This window comes from Ambystoma mexicanum, chromosome 5p (genome assembly GCF_040938575.1).
Source record: "Ambystoma mexicanum isolate Mex_15411 chromosome 5p, UKY_AmexF1_1, whole genome shotgun sequence".
NCBI classification, from domain to species: Eukaryota; Metazoa; Chordata; class Amphibia; order Caudata; family Ambystomatidae; genus Ambystoma; species Ambystoma mexicanum.
The window spans coordinates 1,048,318,398-1,048,335,198 of NC_090930.1; positions in this window are offsets into that span (position 1 = coordinate 1,048,318,398).

The window sequence follows — 16,801 nt, forward strand, 5'->3', positions numbered from 1 at the left end:
TATACAACTGCCTTCGCTCCTCTTCTCAGAACAATACAGTGTTTAAATCCTGTGTGCTTTCCAAGCATGTTGTTGAATTCTTGTGGCAACTGCTTCACCAGGTCTCCCTTGGACAAAAACGTTTGAGGCAAAACACTTATAATGGTGTTTTCTTCTCCCAGATGAATTCTGAGTTGTAAAGCAGCTTGTTCATCCCAGCCCAACACAGGCGATCCTTAATGAGCCACAAATAGTTTGCAATAGGACTCTCTGCTCCCAAACTCATTGTGTACCCATTTGAATCCCAGGATGTTTATGGGCTTTGGCCGTAACCTGTGGCTCTTACATTGGAGGGTTTCAATTCATGTGTGGAACCACCCAATACATTCTGGAATGTAGCCATGCCCACCATGATGTAGGGCAACCCAGTATTTACCATCACCTCCAGTGGAACTTTGTTCACTATAACATTTTCCCAACCATATTGTCTCACTATGCCACACCTGTAGAATTCTGCATTGATGGCAGGGCACTCCTTCTCGCCATTTTAGTGTCTAGCATGTCCACACCTGTAGCATCTCGATTGAGGGCTTTCGTACTCATTAGAGGATCTGTCTTCATTGTCTTTCTTCACCCTGTCGATGGCATTTGTGTTGCACTTTGCCACAGACACAGGTCCTTTCCTTACTAGGGCAAAAGTTAAACCATTGCCATCATCATTACATTCTTCCACTCTGTTCAACTGGGAAGTGGCTGTCTCTTGTTGTAAAGCTTTCATGCATTTTCTTCGTAGTTCTATTGTTTTCTATAGGTCAATGGCCTGTTCCAGTGTTGGGTCCTTGGCCTGCCAAAATCACTGCTGTGTCTGTGCGTATGCAGTGTGTAGTACAAGTTGATCCCTAAGGTATTCATCCAGAACACCTGTAAATTTGAAGGATGCGTTAGGCCTCTCACGGCAGCTATATAGTTGTCAACTGATTCCCCTTTGTTTTGTTTTCTTGAGAAGAACTAGTACCTTTCCAGCACCACATTTGTTTTGTTGCCAAAGTGTTTCACACACTGATTCACACTTTCAGGCAGTCCCTGAGGAACTGGACTCTCCGGGTACACTATATTGGGAAGAGTGCAGAATATTCTTAGGGCATCAGCACCAATGCAGTTCAGCAGGAATGCCTCTTTCATATCACCATTGAACTTGTTTCCCCCTAGGCTATGTAGGTATACTTGAAATACATCTACCCATTGCTCCCATGGTATGGAAGGTTCTCAGAGAGAAGAGATAAATTCTATGGGGGAAGGGGTGTTGTTCTGCATTGTCGCGATGTGTGTTCGATATGAATCCTGTATTTCTTTTGTAGAGTGTCCCCACCTTCCTGTTTATTATTTTTAAAGTTATGGGGAAATTCTGTATTTGTTTTGTAGAGGGTCCCCACTTTCTTGACAAAACCACTTGTTTTTTCCACAAAAGAGCCCACTAGTTTCCTGACTACTTCTACGAGGTAGGAAGTTCAGCATTACATTAAATGACAATTGGAACAGCTGATGACGCAATTAGACATCCTATCTAAAATACATGTGACACTCTTATTCCACATCTACATAATTCACGTACATGTTTCCTTTTAATTGTAGACACATGAACACATTTGGTTGTTGAAAAAACTGGTCATGTCCTGATGAAGTCCACAAGTGGCAGGAGCATCCCCTAACACTGGTTAGATGGCCGAAACACACTGTGTTGACTCTTTAAGAAGCAACTAAGACACTTCAAAAAAGGAGCAGGTCATAAAAGGACGAATAAGAATCTAGGTGTCCCCTGATGTGCCAGGGACTTTTCTGCAATTTACACATATATTGGGATCTTTTTTTGATTGGGTCTTATGTTGAATATTGTTGTTTTTTGTGTCTGCTTGAATTGAGTATTTCTTAACTATGTAATACGTGTAATCATCCATGTATCATTTGTTGGAATATGTACACCACGTCGAATAACTTTTTAACCTTTGATATATGAATGCAAATTATGTCTTTTTTTATCAAAATGTTTACTGATTGATAGCAATTTGGTTGATACTGTGTGCCATGGATGCTTTGACCACCTTATTTTGTATGTGCTGATGATTGCCTGGAAGATTAAGTTCTACCAGGCACCATAAGTGTATAGATACAGGCTGCCAGATGGACGGCAGGATGCGCAGTACGGGCACGTACCTTATCAGACCACTCACCCATTGGCATTCAAATGAGTCTCCCTAAGATTGGCAATGGGGTGGAGTATGAAGATTGGCCATGGGGTGGAGGTTTAAGTTTCAGGCCCTATCTGATTTGCTTCTTCGGTCCTTTGTGCACAAAGAAATTGTGCTATATTTTGCGACTACCACTGTCTTTGTCATCTCTCCTTCAGTACTGTGGGGTGCATTTAACAATTATATCAGGGGGTATGATGAACCCAGGGGTTACGTCCCTGTCTTCCAACCAGCAAACACTACTCTAGTCCCAAGAGACAGATATAATGTAAAGGGATTATCTAACTTCCCTACTTTGAGTACCCAAACATCTGGTACTGATAGGAGGAGGTCAAAGGGGGAGGCACATAACTATAGTCCACATTCTAATTGTTATAGAACAATGGAAGCTGACCCGGCAATAAAAAAAAACCACAAACAGAACTCATGTGGTTGTGGTAGCAGAAGTTGTAGCAGTAGACAAGGAAAGAGTGGCAACAAAAGTTGCAACTTAAAAGGCAGGTGAAGGAGCCGAAGTAATCACGGAAGAAAGGCAATGAACCTTTTCCAAGAAGTGGAAGTTGAACAAATTGCCAAGTTCTTAGTAAATCCAGCCTCTTCGTGGCAAGGGGAGTAACTGTCCCTGAACGCCAGTGGTGGCAGTCCCGCGGGAATGTAAGAACCTGAAAACACTGAGGCGGGGAATGGATGGTGGCTTGGCCCTGATGGGGAAACACATAGTGGGACCAGAAAGAGATGGCGAGAGGGAACAGGGAGACATCACTGCTCCGGTAATTGCTGGGCGAAAGCCGACAAGGGAGAAGGAGCCCAAAGGGAGAGGACTTTATCAAATGGTGCGCTTGACAACAGAAAGAAGCATAAAGGAGCCGGGGTCATCTGACAGATACCTCTGAAGCCAACAGGAAGCCAGCTAAACAAAGGTACTGCCAGTGCGGCGAGGAAATATTGTAATAAAAACAAGCAGCGCTACTTCGGAGAAAACAAGGATAGGCATAAATGGCAAAACCCCAAATCATAAGAGCCTACCTCTCTCTACTCCGCTCTTCTTTGTACCACTGGTTTCGGGTACTTGAGGTTGATAACATTTAGGAGGGAAGTAGGCCTGGCTTATCTGAAACCAGGGGAACAGCAGAAGCACTGAGTAGAAAGGGGGCTCCTTAGGAAAGAGATACCCTACCTTTGTCATACATAACGTAAATACTGTAAGAGACTGGAAGCCAAGGTAAGACCAGGAAAGAGGATTGTTCACCTGACAATAGAATAAACGAAGTCTGTCAGAAACTAGAGAACAGCATATAGGTGAGTGAAAGGAATATGAAATTTAAGGAAAGACCAGGGGACGTGGATACCCCCTGTCCCCGCCTCCTGGCATTGAACATCCATTTAGGAGGACAGTCACTTTATAAATAGTGGGTGGTCTAACAAGTAAAAGGAACTTACTTGCAAACGTTGTTTTGGAACACTTTGCGTTACTTTCTATGTTGGAATTTGGCACAAAAATATTTTCGAAGGCTGCAGAGGAGCAGCCAAGAAACTTATTATTTTTCCCTGTTAGTGTTTTTTTTTAAGCATTTGAGTGTGTCAGGTTAGGTTTTCGACACAGGACATTGGTAATTATTTTGGACATCCTACAAAGACTGGTCCATTAGTTAGTTGTATTGAGACAGGGAAACCCCTCATAGGGTTAGGGTTAGTGAGACATTTTTCCCTCCCGTTATTATTTAAATATAAGTATTTTTGGGCAAACTATCTACCTGTGTCAGTGTCTCCTTACACGGACCTCTCACAGGGGATTGTATCTCTAAGGAGGCAGGGGTCCTAAATGTCATCAGGGCTGATCTGAATAAAGGCCAGGATGAGCTGTGGGATCTGGAAAGGGAATATATTCTGACGAATGACCCGATTACATTGGCAACTTTAAATACCACACTGCTACATTTTAGGGAGAAGGCCCAAAGGGAATGTACATATTTAGGAACTCCGTTCTTGGTGAAACAGTATGTAGAGGGGCAGAGACCGGGTAAGACTCTAGTTTGTTTATATCGGGCTGAGACACCTAAGACCTTCATCCATCAAATAATGGACTCTGTGGGGTCCCTGCACCACTTTAACTCTGAAAAATTGAGCATTTTTGTTCAATTATAATCCAAATTGTACACATCGGTTCTTACCAAAAACGGAATGTCATTTCAATCCATTTTTGGATCGAATGGGGCTATTTTGTTTCTCTGCTGACGAGACGGAGGTTCTAAACGCTCCAATATCAAGTCAGGAAATTTTTAAGGCCGTTCAATCTTTGCCGGCATTCAAATCCCCGGGCACAGGACGCCAGCCTACTGACTTTTACAAAGCGTTCATCCCTATGCTAATCCCATATCTACTCGAGGTATACAGTCACTCAGTGTAGGGTGGGATTCTCCCTGAGACTATGAGGGAAGCTGTAATTACCTTACTGTTAAATCATCCAAAGATCCAGCTGACTGCTCAGTGTTTAGACAATCTCTCTAATAAACATGGATAACAAAATCCTAGTGAGAACCACGGCTAATAGGCTCGCTCCTTTTATGTCCCGGTGTGTGCAGGTCGATCAATCAAGCTTCATTCTGGGGAGGTCCACTTCATATGGGTTAAGGCATATCTTTGGCCTACTGCATGCCCTGGACTCGGAACTGCTGTCGGTTTTGGCCCTCCTGGACACCAAGAAGGCTTGTCTTTCCGTAGAGTGGCTGTTTATGTTTGCAGTATTGCACACTGTGGACATGGGTCCTTCTTTATATCCTTGATTTCCCTTCTGTACAATAAGCCGATCGCGAGGCTGAGCATCAATGGGGTGTTGTCTGACAGATTTTCATTGGGTAAGAGCACGAAACAGGGGTGTCCGCTCTCCCTGTTATTATTTGCTCTCAGCATAGATCACTTAGCAGTATTGCCTTGTATGTGGATGGCATGCGCTTTATTCCTTCAACATCCCCAACGCAACCTGATGCCAGTGATGCAAGATATTCAAGCGTTTCGTACCTACTCCCGCCTCAGTCAATGCATCCAAATCAATGCTATTTCCTCTCACCTTAGGGACCCCTGAATTAACAGATTGGCTGGGATTTCAGTGGCCTCCGTTCCATACCAGATATCTGGGGGTAGAAGTAGCTGGTTACCCTTAGATATTGTTGTAGTAAAATGATGGGCTAGCAATGGGCACGGTTAAGGACACAGTCCTGAAATGGAAAAATCTTCCACTAGAATTGTTTGGGAGAATCTCACTTATAAAAATGGCGATACTTCCCAGGCTTCTCTATCTATTTCTAAATATGCAGCTTATCCTACCCCGGTGTAAGACATCCTCATGGGCTTCATCTGGTTTGGGTCGTTTGGGACAAATTGTCTGCTCCCCTCAGTAGGGGAGGCCTGGCTTTGCAAGATTTTGAGTGTTACTACCTGGCAGCTCAGGCTCTGTTTCTATTGCACTAGTACTCACCGTTTCCAGATCAATCCCATGTGCAGATTGAAGGGGCACAGCTGCCACAGTACTACTCTGATCTGTAATTCTCAAGGAGGTCTGGAGAAATTAATGTGGTGGTGGCTGCAACATGAGCTGTTTGGTCTCATATTGGGACCAAACTAGATGCAGGACAGATGTATTCACCACTGTTTCCTATTGCTCACATCCCTGGGATCGCTCTCACCAGTGAGAGGTTGTACACACGTTGCATACTCAGGTTGGGCCTGGCCACATTCTCAGACCTGTTTCTAGATAACCAATTCTGATTTTGGACCAATTTAAGTCATTGGGTGAGTCAACCCTATTAGAGGTGTTCCTATATTTTAGACTACACGCCACACTCAAAGGGATCATTAAAACGTTCCTGGTTCGGCCACAAACCTTCCCAGTACTGCACAATGCCATTAAGATGGAGGGCGAAGGGCGCCTGAATTCCTGGCTGGTAGGGCAGGTGCTGGTGCTGGGGTCGGCCGCACGCTTTGGGAGCAATCTTTGCAGCAGTCGCTCACTGACAAGGTATGGCAGTATTGTTGTGTGCAAACTAAATTTGCCTCCTTGAACAGTCACTACAAGGTGATCCATTTTAAATGTTTGGATCGGATATACTATACTCCTATACAGTCCTCATCATCATGTGAGTGTTGTGGAACTGCCCAGGCTGGTTTTCTCCACATGGACTGAGGCTGTGGACCTGTTTCTGATTTCTGGGGTAAAGTGTTTCAGATTATCAGGGAAATGGCTGGTGTGGAGGTAACAGCCTCGCCGCTGATTGCCCTGTTGGGCTAATATACAAAAGATATTTTTCCATATGCTCGGAAACTGGTGGGGCTGTTGCTTCTCATGGCCAAGAGAGACCTTGCCAGGGCTTGTGGAGGAAAGGGGTAGACCTCTACCACAGACACAGACCTGGTTGTGAGATGTGGCATTCTACTGTTGCATGGAGGAGACCTACAGGAACATGGCGCCCCCCTCTTTGAGGCTGAAGGCTTTTTGGGGTCCATATCAGAACTATCTACTGAAGAGAGTCTCCCTCCAGGACTCTCCTGAATCCTGAATCTGATTCCAAGCTCCCCACCTTGGCTTTTTCATGAATGCCTTGTGGCAATAATGTAACTGGGGCTGTTTTATTGTTGTATTACTTGCACCTAATCGGCACACTGCACTCCTGGGCTGTTGACACATGATTCTGGTTCAAAGTTTGTCAGTGCACTGTATTTTTGACGTGTATTGTCTATTACATGCTGTCGCTGTTACCTTTTATTCAATAAAAATAATTTAAAACAAGAAAAGAAAAAGAAAGATTTGAATGAAAAATTGCAAAACCAAATTAAGAATTTAAAAACAATGGGTAAATAAATCCAGCACACACACCACTTTAGCCTCAGGTACTAAATGATATATTGGAGTAGGAAACAGCAGGGGACCTAAGTTATCTCAGTAGCAATGTTTCATCTTCCCCAGATTATTCTGCTCCATTTACACAACATCATTCTGTCTCCCAACAATCTGCTCAAACCCAATTTACTCCGCAATCACCTGTTACCCATCAACCCATCACCCACGACCAGCACAATCCCCAGTACAGCCTCAGACACACCCCTACTCCTGAACATAGCTGACAACATTGAGCATTCCAGCCTACAGTCTAACAAAGTTAATGGGTAGGTAACCACTCCTAGGTTCACACTGATCCATGATAATTATCTTTTATCATTTCTCTTTGAACTTTCTTTTACCCAGGAAGGCACGGACTTCAGGAAGAACAACCATTGGTCCATACCCCTTGAAGACAGTGAACATGTAGAGAACTAAAGAAGTCAAGTATTCCTGTCTGTGGCTCCTGCGTCTTTTATATACCTATTGCAACCTTCCTGCAAGTGCATCAATCACAACATCTTTGGAGAAGAAGGAAGAACCTGCAAGCACATCCGTCCTCCTGAACACCCGCTCCGGAGACAGCAATCCGCTGTGCTGTGGTAAACATTGCTGTTTGACCTACCCGCAGCAGTTTCCGCTTCCGGAACCTCCGCCCTTTCAGGGCATCCGCTGTCCCAAGCATCCGTGTCGGTAGCACGTCCAAACACCAAAATCCAATTTGCTGCACATCGTGCTGTGCCACAGCAACTGCACCGACACCTCGGCAATGCTGATATCACAGGTTCCCCAAGGGGGCAGGGCCAGCTTCAAGACACCAGGTACACACCGTGGTGAGAAAAAGTCCCTGCCAACACCTGGGCATCCATTTTCACTACCACACAGAAACGTGGACTCCTAGGACTCCAAAAACAATATTGTACACTCAGTGCATGTGCGCTCCATGCCCAGAAGCCAGGTCTCCTGCTACACTATAGCAAGCACTCCATGCCCAGAAGCAGGACTACCTAGTTATTTTTTTTTATGAACAACACTGCAAGCAAGACCCGGTGGCCAAAGCGTAAGGTGACTCACATAAAAAAAAATAATGAAGATAGTTTGTTGAAATTTGGTATAGCAAGCATAGTGCAAGCCAGGGATACAGAGGATAAGAGGGTGTCCTCCATATACAAAATACGCGAGGTGGCAACCAAAATGCCAAGATCAAACCTACACAATATTTACGTAGGATTGGGAAGAACTCCAACATTATGCAAGCTGAACACGTGGCACTGACTCCCTCCACCACAAACAGGACTGCTTTCCTGAGGCAACCATCACCGTTTGAGTTAACGCCACAGTCAGATGGAGGCTCCAGAAGGTCCGAATGTGTGGATGACTTTGAGGACTATATCAAAGTGTGGGATTCAAAGATGCTGCTGACAAGATAGACATATTCACAAATCTAGTGGGAAGAGAAGTGAAGTCAATTGCTAAAACACTCCATAGAGAAGCAAGATTATCTTACATTAAAGGAATAGTTTGTTCAGAAATATTATTGGCCAAAAAGATGGCCAATAATAAAACAAATATCTAAAATATATATTTTTTTAAGTCCCTATGGAAAGTTTCGAGCAAATGAAGCTCAAACTTTAAAATTGCAAGCACTATGGGGCATACATTTTGTGAAATGGATGCCGCCTGTGCTTGTCTTTGCGGCACTAATGAAGCAAAAATCTGCCAGCTGTAGTAAATAAAAGCCATCACTGGGTGGCTTTTGCTTCATTGGTGCCAGACTCGGAGGACGGGGACCAGAGACTACAGGCAGGAAAGCTGCAGCTGCATCTCGGTAAGTGCTATTTTTTTTTTAAATAAGCACTGGTGGAGGAGCCCAGAAAACTTAGAAATAAAACCGCAGCTTTTAAAACGTTGTATTTATGTTTGCGGTAGCGTCAGCTTGGAGCCCTATGGGCTCTAAGCTGAAGCTACCGCAAACATAAATACAACGTTGTTGTGTTTCAAAAACGATGTGGTTGTTCTTTCTAAGTTTCTCAGGCTCCTACGGAGGAGCCTGAGAAACTTAGAAAGAACTACTGCAGCGTTTTTCAAACACAACCGCGTTGTGTTTCTGCCTGCCTGAGACCCAAAGTGATAGCCACGGCAGGCAGAAACACAACGCGGTTGTGTTTACATGCCGCAGTGTTTCTGCCTACAGCAGCTTTCACTTTGGAGCTCTCTGGCTCCCCGTTGGGAGCCCGCGAGCTCCAAAGTGAAAGCTGCTGTAGGCAGAAACACAACGCAGGTGTTTAGAAATGCCACTGTGTTTCTGCTTACAGCAGCTTTCACTTTGGGTCTCTGAGGGAGCCCGAGAGCCCCAAAGTGAAAGCTGCTGTAAGCAGAAACACAACGCAGGTGTTTAGAAATGCTGCAGTGTTTCTGCTTACAGCAGCTTTCACTTTGGGGCTCTTGGGCTTCCCGGAGGGAGCCCGAGAGCCCCAAAGTGAAAGCTACTGTAGGCAGAAACACAACGTTTTTGGATTTGTAAATGCTGCAGTATTTACAAATCCAAAAACGTTATTCTGAATGCAGCAGCTTTCGCTCAGAGTCTCCTGGACTGCCTCAGGGTTGGGGGAGCCCAGGAGACTCCACGCGAAAGCTGCCGCTGTCAGAATAACAACGTTGTTGTATTTGTGATTGCCGTGGTTTTGCAACCACGGCAATCACAAATACAACAACGTTATTTTTTTAATTGGTGCGCCTTGGCTTTTTGCCTTCATTTTACGTTTTCTGTGCTTCCCTGGGTTTGAGGAGCACAGAAAACGTAAAATGAAAGTGAACGCAGCCTCCTCAGCTATGCTCAGGCTGCAGTAAGCAAAAGCTCCCAGTAGGGGGCTTTTGCTGCTTGTTTAGTGCCGCAAGGGCAGAGCCTAGGAGGCTGCCTGCAATCACAAAATGGATGCCCCCTAGTGCATGCAATTTTAAAGTTTGAGCTTTATTTGCTCGAAACTTTCCATAGGGACTTAAAAAAAATATATATTTTAGAAATTTGTTTTATTATTGGCCATCTTTTTGGCCAATAATATTTCTGAACGAACTATTCCTTTAATAACAGCACTCACCAAACATGTGGAGCCCAGCAAAATAGAGACTACGAGTGATTCACATTCAATCAGTGTAGATAAAGGGCTCAGGAAGCGATGGATGAGTATGTCCTCTGCTTACAAAAATAGGTGACACACTGCCAATTTGACCATTTTTTCTGAAGAACAAGCAATTTGACTATGCATTATCAAGGGGTGCAGGAAACTACTTTAATGGGACTTGTAATGGAAGGCATAAAATCGACAGTCGGTTTGGCAACAATGATGCAACACCCTTACAATGCCGGCCAGAGAGCACAAGATAACTGATACCCAAGTGCCATGACACTGATGCTATCCAGAGGAAACATGAGAGACAACTCATACCCACGTCTCAAGACACCGATGCGATCAACAGAAAGCATGTCTTTACATCCTACCTACAATTCCAGGTCCTCCGCTGAATTGGAGAGACGACTCTGCTGTGGTTTCCTATTCCCACACCGAAACCTGTATCCAGCCTTGACCCAACAATGCAGCAGGTGTGGCCAGATAGGACACTTCCAAACAGTATGCAGAGATGGTCGCCTGTTCCCCACAACAGCCGTATGACTAAGACCAATGTAGGCGCGTAATACGTCACCTGGAGACTGACGAGCCTCCAGAAGAAGGTTGCAACATATCTTTTGAATATTTTCAAATGCAAGACCAACATGATGATTGTATTCACCTCATGTCAGAGGATGTGAATGAATAAACAACTCCAAAAATTATGCTCCACATGTTGGGGCAAGCCGTCCACCGTCCAATTTGTGATCTACACAGGAGCTCTCTTCAAAGCAACACAAAAGTTATCTCCATTCACTGCTCATATCTTCCAGTGGGGTGCCCAGGAATCGCTCCTGTGTGTGGTACAATTCTCGTATATTCTTCGTCAAGGTACCAGTACAATCTCTGCAGTGTTAAACCTTGTCAGTACATCTACGCTTAGCAAATGGTTGTTCTGTTTCAAGACAGCCAACTGTCTGGGCCTCATCGAAATCACATGCCACAAAGATAGACATTAGCTGCTGTCACTGCCTCCAGGTCTGATGGTCTAGGTTAAAATCCAAAGAAAATGTCTAAAACTGATGATGTGATTGGGGTTGCTCAAGGTTACCGCAGTTATCCTATACATGAATGTAGCAGTTTGGCCAGTGCTGCAACATCCACGGCGCATCAGATTTCACCTATTACAAATGGTAACAGAAGAATTGGGGTGGCTCCCCGTGACTGAAATCATTAAACGCACAATAAGTCCCATGCCCTGAGTATCGCCAGTTATGATTGTACTCAAAGCACGGGGGCGCAATAGACTCTGTCGACATGCGGTTCTCCAAGACCGCCATTGAACACAAATGACATCCAGGTCTGAATATAATGGACATGATCATTAGACTGAACAGCGGCACAACGTTCACCAAATTAGACCCCAACCATACATTACAGCTTTTGACAACCATGCAGAATTATATAGGTTCAAACATCCCAATTTCGGAATCTCATCGGCAGCTGAAATCTTTCATAAAACCATCAGGCACATTTTACTCCTGTTTCACCAATCTTTTAACTACAGCAACAACAAACTAATATTTGGGTGCACCCAGGTAGAACATGGCCAGACGCTAATGAAGGTGTGTCAGGCGCTCATGGAGGTGAGACTGACTCTAAATCAACAAATTGGACATAACCTTTTTAGCCACATCTTTTTCAAGGACAGGATGACCCCATATCCTGTTAAGATGCTCACCATCAGCCAATTACCGCCGTCGGAAACCCTGGCTGACCTCCGTTTTTGTTTAGGTATGGCAGAGTATTGCTCTTGTTACATCGAGGACTATGCTACTACAACTGAAACTACAACTGAACTGCTTGAACTCTTGAAGGTGAAGGCCACTTTCCAGTGTCAAGTGGCGGTCAAAGCCATCAAACATGCCCTCGCTAATGCCCATCATCTGCCCTATTTTGACCTGAAGAAACACAAAGTAGTAACGGTGGACACCAGCCGGGTGGGGCTTGGTGCCATTTTGGCCCAATTCACCCTGAATGCATTGCATGACAAGTTCATAGTGGCTTATGTCCGCAGAGCACTCTCCAAGATGGAAGTAGCGTACTTGCAGCCTGAGGAGAGCATTTCCGCTGTGTGGGAGTGCAAACACTTCCACCATTTTCTCACTGGCAATAATTTCATGCTAGTCAAGGATAATCAGGCGCTAATTTTGCTGTTCAGACGCCCACCTCCCGAGTGCACATGTCTTCCTGAATAGAATGCTGGGGAATGGGGCTCCAAGAACGGTATCCCTACATATTATCCACACCAAAAATATCACCGTACATATGGCCGTTTGTCTCGCCATCAGCAATATTTTTTGGGGGGATAATTTGTGGGAGCAGGGGTTGTGGGGGTGTCCCACGCACATTTATAAATAATGCAGGGGTTGCGGGGGTGTCCCCTGCAGGGTCCATGGCTCAATATCGCTGCAAAAATATGGCGATATTTTTGTACCGCGATATATTTGCAGAGATATTAACACATGGAACCCCAAGAACATGACCATCATACACTGTCAGGCAAAGTCCTCAACCTGAATGATTACATTTCGAGGAACCCGGCGACACACACAATTTTGTCTGAAAGTGAAGTGGGGAGGTATGCATTAGTTATCTGGTGGAAAATGCACTGCCAGCAGCCATGTCTGTGAAGGAGTTCTGAGTAGCCTCCAGGCGACGATCACAATCACAAAGCACGACCGGTTGAGGGGCTACAAATGGCACAGTAAAGCACTGCCAGGGATCAACATAAAAGACCTAAAGCAATTAGCCATGGTGTATGCCCAACTGTCTGTGTCGGCTACAAGGAATGCATGGTATCAAACAGTGAAGACAGACACAAGTGATCACAGTTAAAGGGTGTTTATTGAACTTCAATTGGGTTTGAAAAACGCCTATCGAATCCTAAATCTAAAGATGGGAGTAAGCTACGACAATCAAATTATAATAATGCAGTCCTAGCAGAGTATGGTCAAAATAAAAGGGCCTATACTAATAAACCTTTTGCCAATACTTACTTCTAAATACAAATGGCGTGGGAAACAATGTTATACAAAAGAAAAGTGTTCAAGAAATGATATGTCAGCATAGTTGAGCCATTAGCTTCCCTTCCTTATGTTTTCTGCATGAGATAAGGCGGCACACTCAAGCTTAGCACATACTCTAGCTTTTCTAGCACGATGATGCGGTTTGAAATCTCAGTATCAGGCACTTCTGTGCCAAAGTCTCTTTATCATTCAAAGGCCCTCATTACGACCCTGGCGGAAAGTGACTGACCGGACCGCCACAGCGTAAATAGCGTTTCCGCCATTGCACGATGGAGCAAAGTGCGGCCCATTCCGACCCATCGGGCACGAGCACCACGGCATGGCGGAAGTGCAAAGTCCGCGATGGCGGAAATGACCCCAAAACGGCCCACACCGCCGCCGTACGGCGCCCTAGGTGCAATACCGCCACCCATCATAGCGGACACCGCAGTGAGCGCCAACCGGAAAGTACGGTGACCGTAAATATACGGAAACGGAAGTAAAAACATGGGCCCGGAACGGGAAACAACACGCCGTACACCTATAAAACCACAAAATACACACAACCACTAAAAACACCACCCTGAGACACATCCCAACCCGTCATCCACCCTAGTGAAACCAAGAAAAATGGGAAAAGTAGCGAAGAAAGCGTGCGACCGCAAGCGGCAGGTCCACTTCTCCCGTGAGGAACTCACCGTGCTAACAGAGACCCTCCAGGAGAATGCCGCCGCCGTCTTCTCCACGCAAATGACCAGGACGGCACTTGCGAACAAGAAGGCCATATGGGCCCTGGTGGCACAGCGGGTAAGTGCGGTGGGGACCGCACCCCGCAACCCACAGCAATGCAGGAAGCGGTGGGACGACCTGCGGATACGCGTCCGTAGCATACTTTCTGCCAACCGCAACATTGCCACAGCCACCGGGGGAGGATCGGAATCACCCATCAAGTTGACCCCCTGGGAAGAAATCTGTGCCTCCACCATTGGAATGGAGAGCATAGAGGGAGTCGGAGGGATGGAGAAAGGAGTGCAGACATCCGGAGAATCAGGTAGGTGGCCCAAATAAAACCATGCCAAATCCACAATGTCCAATCATGTGATCCACATGTGTCCACATAGCGCAACAGCAACACATGGCCAGGAGAACGTCCACACACATTGGCCTGATAGCGCACTTTAAAACCACAATAAATACATAAATAAGTAAAAATCCCAAAAACACCCACTACACGTGCAGCAGGCACACCCTAACTGCAGGCTGCCAAACAACTGCACCCTCACTCCACACACAAATGAAAGCACCTCCAAGGCCCCGACCCAAATCACCCTCAGGTACCACCCCAATGCATGTGATACATTGCCATTCCAATTCCCACAGACCCATTAATAACGCTCGCCCTCCTTTACTCCACCACAGGGTCCGATCCAAACGACGAGCTCCAGGACACCCCTACCAGCACACCTGCAAAGAGGGCCAAGACCGACGGCCAAAGACCCTCCACCTCAGCTGCACGCATCAAGACACGGCAGCAGCACATATCAAGTGGCAGCACACAGGAGGGAACATCAACAGGCACCCCAGCAGCCAGCATGCCCACAACAGCACCACCACAGGTCCCCCCAATGGATGCCACAGAAGGTACTGCCTCTGGTGGCAGCAGCACCATAGGTGACACCCCATTAATGGCAGCATGCTCCGACACAGAAGACGGGGATGTCGAAGTCAGATCCATCCATGACCTGTCCCAATCCCCCTGTCTGTTCCATCCCGTACACCATGAGGATACCACGCAGGGGCACCCACAAGACGACGACTGGCCATCCCCCACAAGCCCTGTGGCAGGGCAACATGAGGCGAACAGCCCCTCTGTGACACCACCGCAAATGGCCATGGCACAGCACAGGCAACAGTCCCTCGACCAGTTAATCGTGCAACAGCAGCAACTGGCCACGCTCCTCAAGGACCATGCCGATGGATGTGGGGGCACTAAGGCAGACATAGAAACATCAACTGAGACACTTAGGGCACAAATGGAGAGTAGCACCGAGAGCCTGAGAGTCCAAATGGAGAGTAGCACCGAGAGCCTGAGAGTCCAAATGGAGAGTAGCACCGAGAGCCTGAGAGTCCAAATGGAGAGAAGCACCGAGAGCCTCAGGGGGGAACTGCATGCGACGTCCAAAGACGTATGTGCCGAACTTGCCGCAGTGCGCCGTGTGCTCACTGAGCTCTCACAAACCCTTAGGGACATGCATGGACGTGAGCAGGCAGAGACATCATCCGTTGCAAGTTCCGTCCAGGGCAGCCCCCAACGTAGATCTGGGAGGAACCTGCGCTCCACAGGCAGGGGTGCCCCTGATACCCGCAGAGGGGGCTTGCAATAGCGACTGCCCACTGACAATGAGCATCTTTGGACACTGGTGTTCGGGGGGGAGGTAGGAGGGTGGAGGGGGTGTGTTGGGCTCTCTTGGGTGGCGGGTCGATAGGGTGTTCAACATGATATCACATATGCCATAAACAATGCACGATCAACCAATGAGATGTGTGGACAATGATCTTTGTGTACTAGGCCATCATAGGCGTACAGTCCATATTGTGCATGCACCAGACACACACAGTGCCACGAGTCCCGTGTCCATGTATCAGCCACCAGGCGTGAGTGCTAGAAGCATGCATCTATGAGATGCTGACGAATTTCACGGCCCTCTTGTGCCTCGCAGACTCCTTGAGGTGCTGCCACATCCCCACCCTCATCATGACCATCTTCAGGTGCTTGCAGTTCTGCGTCAGGGGGCATGGGCACATTTCTACGTACGCACATGTTGTGTAGCATGACACATGCCATCACCATCTTTGCAACCTTCTCATGGCGGTACAGGAGTGCCCCGCCAGACCTGCTGAGGCACCGGAAACGGGTCTTCAGTAGGCCGAATGCCTGTTCAATGACTACACGGGTACGTGAGTGGGCATGGTTGTAGTCCTCCTCATGCTGGTCCCGTGGGTTCCGGACTGGTGTGAGGAGCCATCTCTTCAGTGGATATCCGGCATCACCTGTATGTGGACGATAAACGGATTATGTGGAATGCCATTGCTACGTACGCACCCCCCCCCTTCCTGCCAGGTCATTGCCGCATCACATACCCCACATCATCATGCATGAAATGAGACTCACCGAGTAGCCAGGATCTGTTCCCTGCGTGTCGCTCCATGTAGCGTGGTATTGTTGAGTTCCTCAAGACCATAGAATCATGGGTTGATCCAGGGAATCGGGCACAACAATGTGTAATGATCCTGTTGGAGTCACACACCATTTGTACATTCAGAGAATGAAATTGTTTTCGGTTGCGGTACTGGGCCTCCATGGCATGTGGGACGACCAATTCCACATGGGTGCAGTCGATGGCACCAATGCAACCCGGTATGCCGCCAAGTGCATGGAATCCCACTTTTGTGTTGGTAATTTCCTGCTCCGAGCGTGGTAGAGAGATGTAGTCGTCTGCGTGCTGCAGGAGGGCATCGAGCACTTGC